Below are 21,264 nucleotides of genomic sequence, written 5' to 3'. Positions count from 1 at the left end.
TGTTCTCTGTGCAGAAATTTTAATGTGTAAAGTAATTAGTAACTAAAGCTGTAACAGATGAATGTAGTGGAGTAACTAAAGTAACTAGTAACTAAAGCTGTAACAGATGAATGTAGTGGAGTAACTAAAGTAACTAGTAACTAAAGCTGTAACAGATGAATGTAGTGGAGTAACTAAAGTAACTAGTAACTAAAGCTGTACCAGATGAATGTAGTGGAGTAAAAGGTACAATATTTCTCTCTGAAATGTAGCAGAGTAGAAGTAGAAAGTGGCATGAAAAGAAAAGACTCAAGTAGAGTACAAGTACCTCAACATTTGGACTTAAGTACAGTACTGGAGTAAATGTACTTAGTTACATTTCACCGCTGGAAATATTTGATCTTGCGTAGTCATACATGAATTAAAATTAGGCGATATGTAATCGAGCAAATCAATGCTCCATAGGCTGTTACTGCCATTTGAGTGAAACATGCTGGGCTGCGCCATCATTGGTGGAGAGGCTGGTGACGTCACGGCAGCAGTCCGGGCCAGTGTCTGGAGGAGAAGTAAAGTTTGTCCGTGTGTTGATGAGACGCAGGGTGAACACAGCGAGATACAGCGCGCTAAATGTCTTCTGGGATCATTTCTCATTAATAACTACTGGATATATATAGATATATATTTCACCATCTGCAACAAAGGAGGGACCTATGAGCCAAGGGGGGGCATTATTCTCTCACAGATAAGGTAAACGTTTCTCTCTAAACTTATGGTCGGACCACAGACCAACCGGGATTCAGTCAGCGTGAAGGTTATGGGTTGTTTAAAGGCGGATATTTAGATGTAGATCAAATATCTGTCATTATGTTTTATTAAAGCTGAGGATGGGTATGCATAACGCGTCACAGACCTGCTGTTTGCTGGGTTTGTGCCTGCGTGAGAAACTCCACAGCCTCTGTCAGCAGAAACCGAGGGAAAGATAAATCAGAATCAGAAAAGCTTTTTATTGCCACAATAAGTACACTTATGTGGAAGTTTCCTTGGTGAAAGGTGCATACATAAACAAACAAATTAAACATTAATATAACATTAACAAGAAATGCAATATTGTATTTATTGTTATTTTTATAAGAAAAAAGGCATTTATTCAAGCTCAAGAAATGGAAATGAAACTGTAGTTTTAACATTTCATGCCCTACTGAAGTTGTGTGGGCTACCTTACTATTGTGTTTTTATATATATATATATAGCCTATACACCGTCACGTGTTTTCATAAATGTAATGTACATTTAACATTACAATGAAGGATATTTAATGCAGTGTAGGCTACAAACGTAGTGCAGGACACATTATCTGTACGGCTTGTGCTACCATACGGAATGATTACAGTGTATTTTCTTATTGCTATATTATAAGCGTTTATTGATTAGCAGCTGGATATGGAACACATTTTCGGATATTCTTGTTTACATTTCCTAACCGTTTGTAAACAAACAAAAAAGTTGCCAGGAGAAATACAACGGGACTTGAACTTGTTCCAGAGTGTTTTGGCAGTGTGATGGTATTACTTTTACTTAAGGGAAGAGAGAAGAGAGAAGTAGAATGATTGAAATGCTCCACATGCCAAGGATAACTTTCTGGTTGGAAAACTTTGAATTTCTTTTCTTTTTGGATGAAAAATTCAAATACAACATCACCTAGAGAATATGATTAGGCCTATCCCTGAAATGCCTACTATAACTGTAAATCTAACTGTACGCCTAAGGATTTAGGAGGGAAGCTGCTGCCACCAGTTTTCTGGGAACAGAAGTGGGTGCAGCAGTCTTTCTTTTTTTTCTCAGTCATGTTAGTCTCCGGATGGAAGGCATATGGACATTATTCTGCAATTGACAGTCGTGGGAGATTTGTTTGATAATATTATATTTATAGTAGCAATAAAGTTCCTCACTGTAGCGTTGGCCGATTGGCATTTTTCCAGGGCCCATTGAGATCATCTACTGTGCGCCCCCCTGTGGGAGCAGAGTGCGGGTGTGGCAGCGTTATGCAATCTGGGAGCAAAGTGTATATATATATATATATAAAGTATATACATATATAAAGTATATATATATATATATATATATATATATATATATATATATATATATATATATATGGCGATTCTAGGATCAGTACCTTTAGGGGGGCTCAACCCCTAATTAGAATGTGACATGGATACAGTGCCTTGCAAAAGTGTTAACCCCCCTGATAAATCAGTAATGTCATTAGCCGATAATCTCTGAGCTAGCTACTGAACAACAACATCAGCTAACGTTCTTTGACACTATTAACACTATGATGGAACTAAACCTGACACTTTATAAGTCTCACTAATAACGACCAATTTGGAAAAATATTCAGCAATTTTAGTTGCTTACGTTTCAATTTGGGTTCTGATCTGTGCCATGAAATGACCAACTGATTCTCTGGGGACTACCAATGTTAAACTTCCCAACCATCTCCTGCTCTCCCTCTCACAGATCAGAGAGAGACTCAGCCAAAGGAGGGAGTCTGGCACCATAACCTCCTCTGATTGGCCAAAACTAAGTTTCTGTTGACCCTGTTCTTGACTGGGTTACAGGTGCATAGAATCTGCAACAGCGACACAAGATATTAAACATTGAGCTTGAGCCCCCCTAAATTGTGTCTAATTGGCCATGTATTAGCCTGGGTAAACCCTGATGAACTTCTTGCAAATTTGAGATTTGCTCTGCAAGTCAGTCTGGCCAAGAGCCCATTCAAACCCATTTCCATTTTTTTCAAATCGAGGCACCTATCACAACCGTTGAGGCGGGCTTTGCACCAATCACAACCGTCGAGGCGGGCTTTACACAATGACGATAGCACAGCTATGGCAAGCAGCTTTTTGTTTAAATTCAACATGACGGCCACCGCACCGAAGCACAGCAACCAGCTGATGCCGCTACATCACTCGGATCTAATTGGAAACTATCCAATTGCTCCCAGAGGCCTTTGAGTGGCGTCCGTTGGTGACGCCCGTTTAGAAATGAGCTGTGAATGAAGCTTGCCCAGACCCACTCTCAGTTACAACTGAGAAGGGTCTGGGGTCAACCAGGCTACCCATGTATACGAGGCAGATTTATGCTTCTGTGGGGAGTCTACACAAAGCTTACATCGTAGCCTACTTAAGTGGCCTGAGGTTTATACTTGTGCCGATCTGCGTTGTTCTAGCATATCGCTTTAAGAGAATAGCAGAGCCGGCATGTGTGTGGAGTATTATTACATTACATGTCATTTAGCTGACACTTTTATCCAAAGCAACTTACAATTGCTATATATATATATATATATATGTCAGAGGTAACACGCCTCTGGAACAACTCAGTGTCTTGCTCAGGGACACATTGGTAGATGTATCGCAGTGGGAATCGAACCCAGGTATCTCACACCAAAGGTATGTGTTATATCCACTGCACCATCACCACCCCGCCAGTATGTGGTAGAGCTAGTTGTATAAAAGGAGTTTTTTGCTTTTTCCCCGCCAGTCGTCATGATTCGGCGTAACGAAAGAACAACTGCCAGGGTCATTAACACACTGATCAGCATTCATGAGGTGCTTTGCATTGACTATTTATGGTTAAAAAAGGGCGTGTACAGGGCGGGATAAGAGGCTGATTCACATACACACACTTGTGGGTAATCTGTAATTTATAAAGGAAACATTGCTTACAGATGTGTGTACGCACGGTTTTATATATCTGAATTTCTGAATTTTTGGGGGGTACCCCATTTTTGGCTTTTGGGCATACATACACTTTTAGTAAGGATCCTACGCATAGTTTTACAGATGAGACCCCTGGTCTGTTTAACAAAGTAACAATAACACTTAAATTGAGCAATCCAGAGCACCAAAAATATAGCATGATGGGAGAGTGGGAGAGTGACAGGGATTAGCTTCGGAGTAGTCTTGCAGGCACGTAGCACAACATTCTGTGCCCTGTAGAGAGGCATTATAGAGAAAGGTATTCTCTATAATTTCAGTAACATGCATTACTGAGATTGTAATCGTGTTACTTTTGTAAAGCTGCACTCCCAACACTGACAGCTAAAGGCAGGAGGAATCAATAATAAATCTGCAATATTTAACCGGAGTCATGTTGCACATTGTCAAGCAACAATTACATATGCAGACCCACTAGTAAACTTTAATAATAATTAATAATAGCTTGAATTTTTGAATAAAGGCAGAACAAATAACAAAAAAAAGTGGTAGCAGTGTTTGCCGGGGATAACAGGATTGAGTCCATAGTCCGTGGGGAACAGGTGTTTTTTTGTGTTGAGGTTCAGCTAGGTGTCATCGGCATAGCAGTGGAAGCTAAGTCCAATGGGACAGATGATCTTACCAAGGGGGAGCATGTAAATTGTAAAGAGATGGGTCCGAGCACAGAGCCTGGGGGAACGCCTTGGTTGGCTGGGCCCAGGGTGGAGAGATGACTGGAACCAGGAAGGAGCTGCGCCGGGGAGGCTAAGGTATTCAGATAAGTTGAATGGCTTAGGAGGATGGTGTAAGAGACGGTGTCAAAGGCTGCAGAGAGGTCCAGAAGAGTGAGGATACTGATGGGGCCTTAGTCAGCAGCGATGAGGAGGTCACTGGTGATTTTGATTAAGGTGGTCCTTGACAACGGAAGTGGGTATGGGATCCCAAGGGGGTCCGGGTCCTTTGGAAATCTTGAACCATTGCCTTTTACTACACAATGCAAAGCTGTAATTATATTCTGTGCATGGCTCCCTTGTAATTTTATTGCTAGATAAATAGATAGATAGATTTTTATTATCCCAAAGGAAATTTCTCTTCGGCAAACAAACAGTATCTGCTGTTTAAAGAATTCAACATAACATATTGAATACATACATACATACATAAATACAGTACACAGACACAGACCGTTGCATCACTCTGTGTGGACATGCTCATATTGCATGCAGAGACTGGTACAAGCCAACAAAATTGCACACTGCCCGTTGTACAACACATCATAATAATCATCATGATATGTGGCTTGCAGCATATACAGCTCTTCAAAATGCACCACCTGTTCCTGTTAAAAGTAGTTGGGGACTCACCGGATAAAGACTGAACTAATAGTTCCAGAGAGACTTTAATGGGTCTAATAACTGGCACCTGCCAAAATCACACACACACACACACACACACACACACACTTTTGTAGACCACCAATTGCAGTGTTATGAGAATGAAACTGAGGAAAGGTTAGTGCCTGTTACATGTTGCAGATAGTTGCTTTCTTGCTCATGTTTGGTGTCTTCAGTATTGTGTTGAGAACATGCCAGTGTGGGTATGTTTACTATGCAATGAAGTATTCCCAGTGTGTAGCCTGCCAGTAAAATTTAGTTTGATACATTTTTGGCTGGACCACAAGCAATGCGCGGCCAGCCATATTAACATGATTAATAAGTAATAATAATAGTAAATAAGTATGCTTTTAATACGCCTTTAATGAAAGTCAAAGTATGTCTGCCAACTTGTGAAAGTGCTATGCAGGCTGCAGGCAGGATGAACCAAAGAAATAAAATCAAACTCTCAGTACTATATTGAATTGCATAGGATTGTGTTATTTTGCATTGCATTGTATTGCATGAAATGTCATTGTGTTGAACCAAATCGTGTTGAATTGCATTGCATTGCAATAGTGGGTGAATCGGATCGTATCGCATAGTTGCTGCATATGTATCTTTAATGTAAGAGATCATTGGCAATGCATATAGATGTGTATCACACTGGCCTCAGACCAGAGATGCACATCCCTAGTGTTTTGCTCGTGGAACACAAAGTAAAAGCCAGTCAGCAGAGTGAGTCTGATAATGTCCCTCTGAATGACAAACAAGTTCTGTAAGGTAGTATGGTAGTCTTCCATGAAGGGCCTTATAGATAAAGACATACCAGTGAGTAGCATGTCTCTCTTAGAGAGAAAACCACCCAACCCTGTCATATAAAATACTACACTAATGATGTGTACCACAGACAGTGATAGACTGGGTCCAGAGATTTAAGAGTTGAAGAGGACGCGTGTTTGTGAAATCCCATTTATTTGAATATTGTCTGTTGGAATTCAACTGTTGCCCTGAAGCTGATGACTTGCATTGTTGCCGTGCATGCCGTGGGATGACACACACTGTGTGGTGTTTCCCCAGTGAAAGGGATGGAGGGGAAAGTCCGCTCACACTGCCGGAGATACACAGCTGACTGGTTGAGGTGAAAGCCAAAACACAGCATGGCCAACACAATCAGACAATACTCACTCTCTCTCTCTCTCTCTCTCTCTCTCTCTCTGTCTCTCTCTCTCTCTGTCTCTCTCTCTCTCAGATGTGTTTTCTTAGAGGTTTCACTTAGCCAACCAGAAGAGTCAAATGCTTTTGAGTAAACAATTCAAACATATTTAAATATTTTCTGCTATATCTTCCAGTCAATACTGCCATCACAGAATATGTGCTCACTAATGGGCTACATAAGGAGTGTGTCCCACATGTTGAGAATTTATTTTATGATGGTTAACGTTAACATACTCAAAGAGTTGGCTGCAAAACAGCTTTCATCCAGTCAGGGAGGTTGTTTTTCATCCTATACCAGCACGAGTCCAACGTTTCTTACGTCCTCAGTGTGTCACATTAGCACATCATGGGCAGAGTAAAGACTATGTGGTCAGAGGTGTATACAATAATCAGTCTAAGCTGTACTTTGTCAACAGCCATTAGAGTCAGCTGTAGCCTGACCTCGGCAGCTTCAGCTGTTATTTAGTCAGGCACAGCCAGTGAGCCCTGATGGGAGGGGGCTGCTTCTGCCCTCTTCTTTTCTATAGCCCCTCAAACAAACTCATAAAACAAACGACACTGTATGCTGAAATTGACATTAAAAAAAATCCCATTATAATAGAAAACAATGAATGAGTTGGTTCCTCAACAGATTTTTTATTGGACATGACTATAATGTGTACTGCTTTTTTAGTGAAGCTTCAGTGTAGGCCTGTAACAATTATTAAATTATTGTCTAATTGCAGTTTTTTAATCACCTTTTCTTTTTTTAACCACAATGAATTGCTGACATTAGCTAAGGTCCTAAGGCGTATTATTGTTGATGGTAATTGTCAGTTTTATGTTCATTTAAGAAACAAATACAATGTCTTATGATAATAAAGAGGCGTGGTTTACATCATAGGCTGTGTACTTGTGTTATTACATCATCTGGGTCAGATGACACTGATAGAAGTATTCTGGGATTCACTCAGAACTGTAATACATAAATAAATATTTTAAAATTTGACTGACAGAGATGATTATATTGTCAAAAGCAACTTTTTCTGAGACAAGTAAAATTTGACATTGTTACAGCTCTACTTCACTGTCTTTGGCACATTTGTACTTGAGCTGTGCAAAGCTTTTGCATTACACTAGCAATGTGATGCTGTCACGTCAAAAAAATTGTGATCTACATGGACGCAGATAACTCAAACTCAACTTTGGATTTCCTAGGATTTATTGCTTTATTTTAGTTTTTTGGAGCTATTGCCAGAGCTATTCAGTCTATAAAGTTCCCTTTTTTCAACTGTTTCCCACCAACCATCACCACTCTCATTTTGAATGTGCTTCCAGTTTTAAAGGGGTGATAGAATGCAAAACTGATTTTACCTTGTCATAGTTAAATAATGACAGTTTAGTGGGTAACTAGGACATACATAGAACCTCTAAATCCCATTGACACCTCTTTTCTCTGCAAATCTCACTATTTGAAACTGCCTCTGAAAACGGGCGAATCTCAATGAGCCACATAGTTGACGTCAACTATTGCGGCTCCTCCTCATTTGGCTCTAGTCTGTGTTTGTCACGCCCCAACATTTGCATAGGCTACACAACTGACCTGAGATCAGTTAGTCTTCTGAATCTAGGTCGTGCAGATCTCAGAAATTGTATACATTGTTCATATGCTATTTTACCATTAAATTCACTTCTGAGACTTTTTTATGCGAGAAATCAACTATGTAGAGGTCAAATATGAGCCGTTTTACGAAAATTGATGTCTAATTGCAAATGTTGTCCGACTGTGTGTCGGACTTCAGAGGCCGGTGCTGCCTGTGCTGCTGCCTCGCCGCCCGGCCTGCCTCCCTTCACAGACCCCGGCCTGCTGTGAGCTCCGTTATGGCTGGCAGCCCACGGCACTTCATACCCACGCAAAGTCACCGTTTTGGGCTAATGAACTACGAAACGCTCTGACAGAGGTCCAGGGCCTGCAACTCCCCTCTTCCTGCTAGCTAAATGCTCGGTGTATATGAGTGAAATCGCGGTCAGCGAGTTTGTTACGCCAGCATTCTCTTACCACAGGTTCCAGTTACTCTTTTAATGTGTGTAATTATAATGTGTTGAGTTATTTAAACAAACGATTGGGGAAATAAACGCTGCTTGTCTGTGAGTCTCACTGATAGAGCCTACGGTTGGATGGAGCTCTATCAATGAGAGCTAGCCTCCTCTTAGAATTCCTCTGGAATTCACAAAAATTCATTAACTTGAAATCGGACACCGTTGTTAGCTTTATAAGACATTTAGTTAGATGTTGTATAAGTGGCGTGACGAAATTCAAACTGTAAATATACTCAAATTACGACCAAAAATGAAGCTAACTAGCCGCAATCTGTACACATAGGATTGAAGGGACAGTCGCAGCTAACGGAACCCTTACAGTTCACAAATATTCATTAACTTGAAATCGGACACCGTTGTTAGCTTTATAAAACATTTAGTTAGATGTTGTATAAGTGGCGTGACATGTGTGTAACATGTGGTAAGAGATTGCTGGTGTAACAAGCTCGCTGACCGCGCTCTCACTCTCACACAACGGGCCATTTAGCTAGCAGGAAGAGGGGAGATGCAGGCCCTGGAGCTCTGTCAGGGCAGCGGCGTTTGGTAGTAGTCCATTAGCCCAAACGGTGACTTTGCGCGGGTATGAGGTGCTGTGGGCTGCAGCAGCCGTGCCGGAGCTCAATCAAGCTCACAGCAGGCCAGGGTCTGTGGAGGAAGGCAGGCCGGGCGGCGAGGCAGCAACACAGGCAGCTGAACTCCGACACACAGTTTAACCAAATTTGCAATTAGCCATCCATTTTTGTAAAACGGCCCATATTTGAGCTTTATATAGTTGATTTCTCGCATAAAAAAGGCTCAGAAGTGAATTTGGTAAGGAAACATTGCAGTGTCTGGAATATGAGATTCTGTCGTGTTTCTAATGTGTGTGTATTGGGGATTCGCTCAACCAATCAGCACGCAACCTCTAATGCCTGTGTATGGCGATTTGCTCACCCAATCAGCGTGCGTCTCTACGTGTGTGTACGGGGATAAGGCTCAACCAAGCAGCGCGCAGCTCATCTAAATATTCATGACCATACCATATTTGGAAGAAAAGCTCTTGTTACAAATAGGGCCAAAACACAGGGATGCATAAGGGCCAATAAAATATCAACCAGGCCATTTTCAGCCCAACTAATGTTACATACCCCATTAGGAGACCATAAGGAACAGTGTGAAATACCCTATATAATCATTCTATCACCCCTTTAACCCTAGACTGTAAAAATAATGGACGTTGTATCAGTGACATCACCCGTTGGTTTGGGGACTGCTGTTTTGAAGCCGAGTTTGGCAATTGGCCGTCACCATCTTGTTTTTTTTGGAGCCAGAAGAAGCCAGAAATATTTGGACCAGAGGGCTGGGGAGGATGAAGCGGCTAATTAGCCAGCGTTGACGATGGTTTCAATAGCATGGTGCTAAGCTAAAACCTATAGAGGAAAACCTATAGAGGTAAACAAGAACCTCTGAGCACCAGTGCTGTTCATGTACACAGAGCTGGTTGAAAACTGGCAAACAGTCCCTTAAGTTAACAGTTAACCCTAGCGCTAAGTAGCTAGTTTTGGTTGGCATGATCCTACCAAACGCTGAATAAGACATTTTAAGGCGACCAAAATGTTCCAAAAAACTTTGATGAAGTGAAAACACACAGTGAGAGGATCAAAGTTTAAGATAACAAAAAACACGGACAACACTCCAAACAAGTCTCTATTAATGTCCACAGTGCTAGCATGGTTAGCATCGCTAAGTCTCTGTCCTGATTGACAGGTCCTAAATAGGGTTGGGTACCGAAACTCAGTGCCAATAGGGAACCGGTGCCAACGTAAACGGTAGTAACGAGACCGAATAAGAACGAAAGTTTCGGTGCCTCATTTCGGTGCTCGACTTTACACTACACCTGACAGCATGTAACGTTAGCCTACCTTTAGCTAGCAGCTGGATTAATCACGGTTAAAATGCTGACAGCTAACGTTAAACAGTGTAAAGTGTGACTGTATTTCACTGTGGAGGACTTCTACAGCGGGATGTAACAGTCTGCTCTGCAGCACAGCAGCTGCCGTTGTTGCAATTCATAGATATACAGTATGTTTATATAGTCGGAATTAAACAACACAGACGGTGCGTTCACTCGCAGCTGCCGTTGTCGGAATTAAACAACACAGACGGTGCGTTCACTCGCAGCTGCCGTTGTCGGAATTAAACAACACAGACGGTGCGTTCACTTGCAGCTGCCATTGTCGGAATTAAACAACACAGATTCACTTTAAACAGGTAGCCTTGTGGTGCATTCACAGTAATTGTAAAATACCCTTTTCCCATCTGGGGTTCAACAGCAATTTACTGGTGAAATAAGTTATTGTTATTGTTATAGTTATTACATTATTATTAAATCTTTAATTTTGACCATGGCCTTAGCAATAAACAAGTCACTAACTGTTGTTTACTACACTTATTTTTTTTCTTCTTCTTTTTTTTTTTAACTTTATTGAAAAGTACCGGTTCAGGCACCGTTTAGGCACCGGCACTGTTTTAAAAGTATCGATTTAGCACCAGAATCGAAAAAAAACCAAACGATACCCAACCCTAGTCCTAAAGCATCCCCTGCTTGATGTCCCACTTGGTCCCAAATGGGACCATCATTTACTCAATGAACAATCATACTGTATTGAAGAAGACTTGAAACTAGCGATTGAGAGCATAAAATCATTATGAAAATGTTTATTGAGGTAATAAATCAAGTAAGAAGTTGGCTCTTTTTCTCATAGACCTATAGAAACAGACTTCTCTCTGGAGCCGGTGGAGTCTCCACCTGCTGGAAGTTAGAGAGAATGTAGTCATTTCAGCATTGGCTTCAACTTTCAGACCTGGGGTCCGTTTCAGGTAGAAGGTTTAACAAACTCTGAGTCTAACCCTGATGTCTGAGTTGATTTACCCTGAGATGGGAAACTCGTGAGTTTTCAGTTTCAGAACAGCTGATATGAGTTGGTTCAATCAACTCGGCGTATGTTCACACGCGTGCACCACCACAATAAAAAGGCAGCATGAATGGAGCCATGATACTACGATTCACCATGGTAACAACCACAAACAAACGGGTCGGTGGAAATACTCATGCGTACAAACAGCGAGTTTGAACATGCATTTTGTTAAAAAAGCAAGACAGTGGCTGCTGCTGCAAAAGAGAGAATTGGTGTGGGAGAAAATTGCTGCTCGAGTCAATGTGTAATTATTAACGGTGTAATAATTTCATATTTAATCACAGTTAACTTATAATATTACTGGTGAAAACTAGAATTGTATTACACCTATAATTTCATTTGGGTGCAATCCTGCGGGCTAAAAAGTAAGCTATACTAATCCCATTCTGAGGCTGCAGCACCATGATCATTAACAGAACTATAATTTATAATCATTTATTTCTTTTTAATGGCTCTCGCTGGTTTGTGTCCAGGGAACACTACGAAAACGTTTAAAAAACGTTTCAGAGCGAGTCACACTTTTCTGACGGCTCTGCATACAGTGGCTTTACTATTACAGTAGGCTATGATCCAAGACACCAATGTTATAAAGAAAACTGCCGTTTGCAAAAAACGTAATGCAACACAAAGAATCTGCTGGGATGTTAAAGCCTGTCCACGATGGTTGATGTAGTGATATGAGGATGGATAAGGTAGCCTATCTACATATCTAATGGACTGTGATAAAAAAATACCTCTCAAATTGGTTATGTGGAAATGAAAATACATCGGGACTCAGTATCATCTCCCGACGTAAACTCTCTGTGAAGTAATACAGCTTTTTCATCAACGGGATTGTCGACAAAAGGACATGACATGTTTGAGAAAAAAACGTTTTATAATCTGCCTAATATAAACCAATAAGTTTTTTTATTCATGCAGATAACAAACTGCATTAAAATGCGCTTGATACAGAATGAATGAATGAATGAATGAGGAAATGAGTGAGAAGAAACTTGCTCCCGACCAGGTTAGGTTCACAGACTCAGTTACCATAGTAAGTGACTCTGAGGTTAAGTTACGATAGTAACTGACTCTGAGGTTAAAGGGGTGATAGAATGTATTTCACACTGTTCCTTATGGTCTCCTAATGGGGTATGTACATTGGTTGGGCTGAAAATGGCCTGGTTGATATTTTATTGGCCCTTATGCATCCCTGTCTTTTGGCCCTATATGTAATAAGAGCTTTTCTTCCAAATATGGTATGCTCGTGAATATTTAGATGAGCTGCGCGCTGATTGGTTGAGCAAATTGCCATACGCACACATTAGAGATGCGCGCTGATTGGTTGAGCGAATCCCAATACACACACATTAGAGACGCGCGCTGATTGGTTGAGCGAATCCCCAATACACACACATTAGAGAAGCAACCAAATCTCATATTCCAGACACTGCAATGTTTCCTTACCAAATTCACTTCTCAGACTTTTTTATGTGAGAAATCAACTATATAAAGCTCAAATATGGGCCGTTTTACGAAAAATTTTATTTACTGTGTGTCAGACTTCAGCGGCGGTGCTGCTGCCTCGCCGCCCGGCCTGCCTTCCTTCACAGAGCCCGGCCTGCTGTGAGCTCCGTTAGGCTGGCAGCCCTGACAGAGCTCCAGGGCCTGTAACTCCCCTCTTCCTGCTAGCTAAATGGCCCGTTGTGTGAGAGTGAGAGCGCGGTCAGCGAGCTTGTTACACCAGCAATCTCTTACCACATGTTACACACATGTCACGCCACTTATACAACATCTAACTAAATGTCTTATAAAGCTAACAACGGTGTCCGATTTCAAGTTAATGAATATTTGTGAAGACTAGCTAGATGTTTTGTCAGCTGCGACTGTCCCTTCATAGCTGTGTGTAGCTACAAATCACGGATGGTTTGCTTCATTTTCGATGTAATTCGAGTATATTTACAGTTTGAATTTCGTCACGCCACTTATACAACATCTAACAAAATGTCTTATAAAGCTAACAGCGGTGTCTGATTTGAAGTTAATGAATATTTGTGAAGACTTGCTAGGTGTTTCGTTAGCTGCGACTGTCCCTTCAATCCTAGCTGTGTGTAGCTAGCTACAAATCACGGATCGTTAGCTTCATTTTCGGCGTAATTCCGAGTATATTTACAGTTTGAATTTCGTCACGCCACTTATACAACATCTAACTAAATGTCTTATAAAGTTAACAACGGTGTCTGATTTCAAGTTAATGATTTTTTGTGAATTCCAGAGGAATTCTAAGAGGAGGCTAGCTAGCTCCATCCAGCCGCAGGCTCTATCACATCCAGCCGCAGGCTCTATCAATGAGACTCGCGGACAAGAGGCGTGTATTTCACCGATCGTTTGTAAATAACTCAACACATTATAATTACACACATTATAAGATTAACTGGAACCTGTGGTAAGAGATTGCTGGCGCATGATATCATCAGTATGTACCCATTGTGCTTGTATCAGCCTAGAACTTTCAGTCATGTTGCTGCCATCAGACCATTACGCTGTAAACTAGAGGCCCCTGTGTTCTTATCTCTTTTTGCAGTTTTGACCAAGTGGGTTACAACTTAGCTAAATATGGTATGGGAATTGTTATATTGTTATTCCCAACTGCTGGAATTATTTCCACAGAAAACATTCAATTTAAATGTCATGTTATGTCATGTTATGTTCAAAACACACGGTCATGCAGGTGCAAATTTTTGGAAATACTGATAACCATATCAGCCCTGTAAAGGGAAAAACACCTCTCTGATCACTTGGCAGCTGTACAAAACACTAAAGCATTTATTGACAGTGGACAAAATGAGTTCAGAGCCAACAATATTTATTTATTTGACAGGGACAATGCACAGCTCCTTAGCAGTACCAGAGTTAGCTAGAAGCTCATTTCCATCTGTATTCCCTGGGCAGGAAACAGAGAATAACATCTCTGGCAGAAGGGAAATCTAACACAACAGTATAGGACAACAATCAAATTTCACAGGTTTCAAACTCACCCACAACATCAACAACAACACAAAAACACCACTCTGACAACAGGAACCACAACATGAAGACAACGCTACAACAACAATACAATTTCACAGCATTAAAACACCACCAACAATAAAATCACAACATTAAGACACCACTACAACAGGACTTCACAACATTAATAAAGATCACACAAATCTGTACACCTTGTTTGGATGTTTCTAGCATTTGAGAAAACCGGGCCCCAAAAACTGCATGTATCTGCAAATAAATATTGGCCCATGGCTTGAGTGCCGCCTTTGTCTGGTTCTGGAGGGACTTCAGACAGCAGGTCTTAGTTCCTTGCAGTCTTTTGTGAGTGGACAGAGAGGCGTCAATACTGTGCTGCCTGGAACAGTGTATCAAAGTTGTGCGGCCCAGCCTAATCCGCTCCATTAGGAGATGTGTGTCTGGAGCCCTTTCACACACACAGCATGGCCCTTGTTTGTGCAGCAGTGCAGTTGTCTCTGGGTGGGGAGGGTTTCAGCGTTGGTGGCTGCAGCTGTGCCCTCTCTTCGCTCAGTGAAACCAGAGAGGACTGGCCCTGCTGGCCCATAAACTGCCTACACAGACACACTGTCAGCAGCCATACAGCCACTGGAGACATCTTGAGGTCTTCCTCCATCAACCAGCCAGAAGACAGAGGGCTAACCTTGGGCTAACCTCTAGAAGTCGCTCACTAGCACAGAGAGGTTCATCAAGCAGCTGGAATAAGAAAGCGTGTCATGCGCCGAAGTCAGCAGCTGTTTTTGTACCAGTAAGGAAGAAGGCCAGACATATTTAATGTGGACACACCGACAAATCCTAAAGATCCCTCTGGAGATTTAAATGACACTTTGGATTAGATTTTAGCACCTTTTTTTAGTACACAAGTCTTTTAACAGTGTACATGGAGTTTGGTTCTTTTAATATATAAACACATCATTAAAGACCATGCCAGCATTTTTGTTTCAGCCAATGAATTCATATTAAACTTTAAGAGTGGATTTGTATTTTTCTAGTCCATCTTAATACAAGGATACTCCTGTGTACATTGAAATAACTATTTGTGGCTAGAAATCATTCCTCTTGTCCATACTGATGGTGAAGTGGTATCTTCTTAGCTTGAGTCCAACGGGAGACAAAATCAAAATCTGTGAAAACAATGGATTCTAAAGTTTGGCTGAAGCTAACATGAGGCTTCAGCAGTCGGAGTTAGACAAATCCAGTGAGTGTCTTGGTCCTAGCAGTAGTGTGTGGGTTTAACGCTGATGTTTTGTCCCAGTGTTGTGTTGAAGTCTGTTTCACCTTTTAATAGTGTTTCCCATAGCGCTGTTCTCTGTGGTCAGGGAAACGGCTTCTTTAGGCTGAAATTAGTTCATAAAACGATGTTGCAAAGATAATTAGTTGGAGTTAGGGCTGAGGTTAAAGAGCTCAATACTTCGTTTTAGCTTGATCATGCCCCCTTTACAAAATCAAAATATCTCAATGTTTTGCAAACTACAACTCCATACTCTACCTGGAACTTCATAGAATGTCTTGGTATTTGATCTACTCTGGAAACAGCAAAAGAACTACAGTTGCAATGACAACTTGACTGGGACCAGAATCAATTCATAGTGTAATAACGTGACTGCACAATATTTATAACACACTCCAAAAAGTGGGTTACTTTGTAAAGGGTAATTTTCCCCATTTTCCCATGCATTGGTGTCTAAGTCACCAATGTGAACAAGAATCGTTGAAATTGGTCCAGTACTGAGCGAGAACGCTGCAACCGGCAGCCATGAACCGGTCTGTAATGTAACCCTACAGGACTAATGTTCAGCATCAGTTAGTGTCCACTTAAAGTTCTGTTTTTGCCGCTGACAGACTCAGATTATTATTCTAAGTGTCTGACAACATTATGAGAAGATGGAGAAGTTGGTGTTATCCTGCCACGCTTTCGTGTGTAACTTACTGATACCAGGTCAACACATAAACTTTAGCTAATAGCATTAGTTTACCTCCACGCTGTCTGCAGCTCCATACTTTTGGGACAGCATTTATCTTTAGGAAGGGGGCCTTTGGTTTAGGATTTCTTCTCCTCTTTGGCTGGCAGTAGTCATCCTTGTCAAACGGGTCACTGCAGACCTGAAGGTCTGCACGGCGCGGCGCAGTGTGTGGACTGGAGTGTTAAAGGTCCCCTGCCATACAAAACCGTTTTTACTTGCATTTTTTGAAATATATTAGGTCCATATGTGTGTGTGTTATGTGGTGAATGTGAAAATGAACTGCTACTTCCTCTGTCAGCTCTAGCCACTGAACAGAAATAAGCAGAGAAATCAGGCCAATTACAAAAGCTGGTCAGTCTGACATCATACTGCCTGAGCTCATTACTATTCATTAGCTCGTCCAGTTGGGCTGGGTAAAGGATTCTGACAGCCAGGCTCTCATTGGCTTGTTGTTAGCCAATCAGATTCAAACAGCTTAGCTTGTTGAACATTAATGAGAACTGGCAGAAATCGAGCTGAGCCTTCCTGTAGGCTTTCTCTACCAAGCTAGAATGGCTTGAAACAAGGTAACAAAGGCATTTTTTCCACAAAAAATGTTACAGAGTCCATGGTAGAACTTCAGACATCACCACAAAGTCATGAAATACGTGTGGCAGGGCACCTTTAAGGTCATAGGTGTAATTTAAAGGGGCAATGGAGGGATTACAACCCTCCCCCCTCCATAATCAAAACTGGTGAGTGTAACCCACCCCAAACACCTATTGTCATTTATTTTACATAAATAAAGACATTTGCACAAGGGCATAACTTGGGTTTAACATTGGGGGTTTGAGATTTCCACTTTTAAGCAAAATTAAAATTTTGAGCAAATGAAACGCTTCATTTCCTGCATTCTGGTGATTTCTCTGCAAAATTTGTGCTTTTTGTGCATCAAGTTATGGTGCAAATGTCTTTAAATATGTGAAGGAAATAATAATATGTTTTTAGGGGGGTTGCACTGGACAGTTTTGATGATTAGGGGTTTGTAAAATCCAACCCGGTCTCACGCCAGGTTGTTATATAGTTACGTTATTTTGATTTATTAATTTGTGTACAGGTTACGATTTTGACGTTTTTTTCGAGTAAATGCAACGATTTTTGAACGTGTTCAGGTCACGCTTTTCGAACCTGCTCTGGGGGACGCAACAACGGGGAAATGAGGCGCCACACGCCGGGGAAATGAGGCGCCGCACGTCGGCCACAACAACGGGACGGGGCCTCCTACTCGCGGGACGCAACAACGGGCGCAGGGGCACACAACAACAGGGAAATGAAACGCCACAACGGGGAAATAAAACGGCACAATAACGGGACGGTTATGAAAAAAGAAGAACGGGGAAAGGAACCGTCACACGCGGGACACGCCGACAAAGGAACTGCAACACGCGGGATGCGATCCCCGGTCTCCCGGGTGAAAGTCCTGTGCTTCCCATTAAAATGCATTGCTTTCAATTTCGTAATCGCCACACGAAATAAACGCCACTTACGTGTCCTGTCCACGACTTCATAGATTACATAACGTAACTATATAACGAACTGCCATGAGACCTGGCTGGTAAAATCGTACTGTAAATTACGTCTATGCATTAGCACCATAAATTCATGCACAAATATCCACAGAACGCAGAAAATAAAGTGTTTGACGTTCAAAATTTAAAAGAGATCTCAACCCCCCAATGTTAAACCCAAAGTTAAGCCCTTGGTTAGGGTCCGTTTGTAGCTGTATGCTAGCTCAACTAGCCACAACTTCAGCCTGTTCAAATCCAAAGGTAAGGTCTATGAAAGCTGCATAAAGTGTAGCTCGACATTTTGTTGACACAATTCGGAAAGACACTACACTCTCTACACTCCAAAACAATACTCTCCCCACGGTCATTATTGCAAATTGAACCCTTTCATCTGCCTGCCGGGTTCTAATTCACAATAATGAAGGGCTTGCTCTACATTATCCCTTACTTAGTCATCATAAGGTCATGGTCATAACAGACCAAGACTGAAGCAGCAAATTGAATTAAACAATAACCTATTCCATTACGGAAGAGTGTGGCAGGTCTTCTTCTACTTCTAGGGTAGGGTAAGAAAGGGGCTATTTTACAGATATTGTCTTTAGGTTGGATCTTATTCCATTTGTGTATGTGATCTCTGATTGTAATGTTTTTTTCCATGTCTAAAGTTTGTTCTAGTGTTGACAGCAATGCATTTAGTTTTGGTGGATTTGTCTGTTTCCATGTCCTTGTCACCTGCTCCATGGCAGCCACAGGCAGTAGGCTAAAAAGATGCATGTCCACTGATTTGATCTTTCCTAGTAGATACCCAAGGTATTTTCAATTTATTTAGAGGTTCTTTTAAATCAAAAATATACTTTAGGGTTTTCTCAACCTCTTCTCTGGATTGTTTCTGTTCTTTACATTCCAGCTTCTCCGCTCTGGCCGTCGTTCTGTGGCTCCTAAGGGTTTAACCAAGCGCTACAGAGATAGTTTTGCTCCTGCAGCGAACCATTATAAAGCGACATAGGACACCAACTAAGTAGTTCCCAGTGAAACTGATTGTTAACCGTACCGTTTCGAAAAATAAATAATGATTTGGCAGTTGCCACTGGTATAAGCAGGTTAAAGCCCTTCGAGGTGTCCATTATCAGGAGTAAATGGACTCCGGCAGAGCTGCGCGTCTGATGGTTCCGACCTTACCGTCGTCCATTAATTCCAGATAATGGACACCTCGTCGGGCATTAACACTTACTTATGACTGCTCTCTACCTGTACGACTGTTATATAGTCTTGGTACAGAGACATCATTACCGTATTAGTTCTACCAGTGCTTTTCCTCTGATAATGAATCAAAATGTCACCTGTAAAAGAAGGTCAAGGTGTGTGGCATTTTGAGCTGGCCCACTCTTCACTAGACTAAAGACAATCCTTTATCTACAATGCCTAAAGAATACAGGTGTTATCAATGGTATTTCTCTGGTGCACGTGGGACGGTTCTGGCCTCCCTGTCGTCCATTAATTCCTGATAAATGGACACCTCGTCGTGCATTAACCCTTAGTTAGTGTACTGTACATAGTATCCTTATTCCCCACTCCATGCTGTGCTGAGCTTGGTGTTTGTTTGGGGTTGTGACAAGGTCAGAGCCTAGCTGCCCAATATCAACACTACATATGTAATAATCCATACCATGTGACATGACTGACTGAGATGTTATATTGGTAATAGTCACATCATTTTGAGAAAAGTGATTGTGTTGGGGGGGGACTAGCTCGTGGTCTTTCTAAACTCCTGCCTACGGCCCTGATACAAACCAAACCCATAGCTAAATATCTACACCGCCACTGCAGTTGTTTATTGAAATATGTTGGGATGCCCCACCACGACTAAAAATGAGAGATTCCTAGTTGTTAGTGAAACCCACAGGAAAAACCAGCACATCTTATTTGCTGCCTAGAAATAGACAACCAGTAAACATACTGTAGCTTACATTACAACTCTAATTCTTCAGGCCCACACCATGCATGGGCAGCTCTGTCTGGGTAAATTCCATTTGATGGAGTGGTGCAGCTATAAAAAAAAGCAGTTTCTATTTGTTTTATTTTATTATAGGTTTTATATTATAATTTCAAAAGGGATTCTTGTGAATTCAGTGTTGGCAGTATGATTCTTGTTTTTTGTTCCTAAAGCAAGTGAACTCTGATTTCTTATCAAAATGTAGAAGCTTTGCTCCTTGGACAGCACTGTCTCATATAGCTCTTCCTTGTCATTATAAGAGGCTTTGAAATACCTAAATAACACCAGCACACTGTGGAGCCACCAATTGCTCACTGCATTTCTGTCATTGAGGTAAACAGAATACCACAGCTGTGTAAAAGAGAACGGAGTACCTTCATGTTTGTGGTTCAACAACAGCCAGTAAAGACAGAACTGTGCTGAATACTATTGATTATATGACTCAGATTAGTTTTAATCAAACGTTTATGTTGCCAGACTGAAGGCACCACTTGTAAGGTTCCCATTGAAATTGTGTGGGACTGATGTGTTTAGTTTTGAAAGAATGCTGCAAATTGCAAAACCTGCAGGTCTTCTAGAATGGTCATTCTGATCAAAAAACTTCAATGATGAACACATTTCGTAATCCTCTTTTTTTAAATTATATTTTTATTGAGTTATAACAAGGTCCAAACAAACGTAATCCTTCTTATCGGACTTACTTACCTTATCTATCCAAGCCTTCTGTAAAATACAGTTGTAGCTGTCATGGTTGTATGTTTCTGTATATGTTCTGTTTCCTGTTTTATTTTGAAGTCTCTGGTTTTCTGTCTTGTCTGGTCTAGTTTTACTTTGTGTTTTTAGTTTTCCAGCCCTTGTAATTGTCTTATGTGTTTCACCTGTTGTATCACCTGTGCCTTGTTTGCTCATTACCTCCTGTATTTAGTCTGTGTCTTTCCCTTGTCTGTTGTCAGGTCATTGTATTATGTTTTGAGCGTCTTTGTGTTTTGTCTTGCAGTTCTTGGTTCCTGGTACCCGTGATTCCTGTTTTGTATTTTTTCCTTATTCTGGATTTATCTGCCTGCTGTTTGCAGGATACCTTTTGTTTGCTATGGACTTTATTTTTGCTTATTAAATCCTCAAACTCTACATTCCTCGTCTGTCTCTGCATTTGGGTCCTACATTTCCTGTAGCTCGTGACAGTAGCAAAGGGAAGTAAATCTGATTTACCAAAGATAACACAGAAACAAACCGGACCAATAAAGTAGTGTCACAAAGCTAAGCTAACCTCGGCTCGTAAAACAAAGGAACACAGCTACTAAGGCAAACCTAGCTCGTAACATCAATGGTATTGATCTCCTCTCCCTGT

General features: G+C 41.3%; 1 protein-coding gene across 1 annotated transcript in view; it reads left to right on the top strand.

The window, feature by feature from the left end:
* Positions 1–570: 570 nt before the first annotated feature.
* The window catches only part of megf10 (multiple EGF-like-domains 10), a 106,435-nt gene continuing 85,741 nt past the window's right edge, over positions 571–21,264 (top strand). Inside the window, exon 1 of the mRNA XM_028601456.1 lies at positions 571–726. The gene's annotated coding sequence lies outside the window, so the exon portion shown is untranslated. The remainder of the gene's footprint in view (positions 727–21,264) is intronic.

This window comes from Perca flavescens, chromosome 16 (genome assembly GCF_004354835.1).
Source record: "Perca flavescens isolate YP-PL-M2 chromosome 16, PFLA_1.0, whole genome shotgun sequence".
NCBI lineage: Eukaryota > Metazoa > Chordata > Actinopteri > Perciformes > Percidae > Perca > Perca flavescens.
The sequence above is the reverse complement of the archived record's forward strand: the minus strand, read 5'-3'. Positions and strand labels throughout refer to the sequence as shown.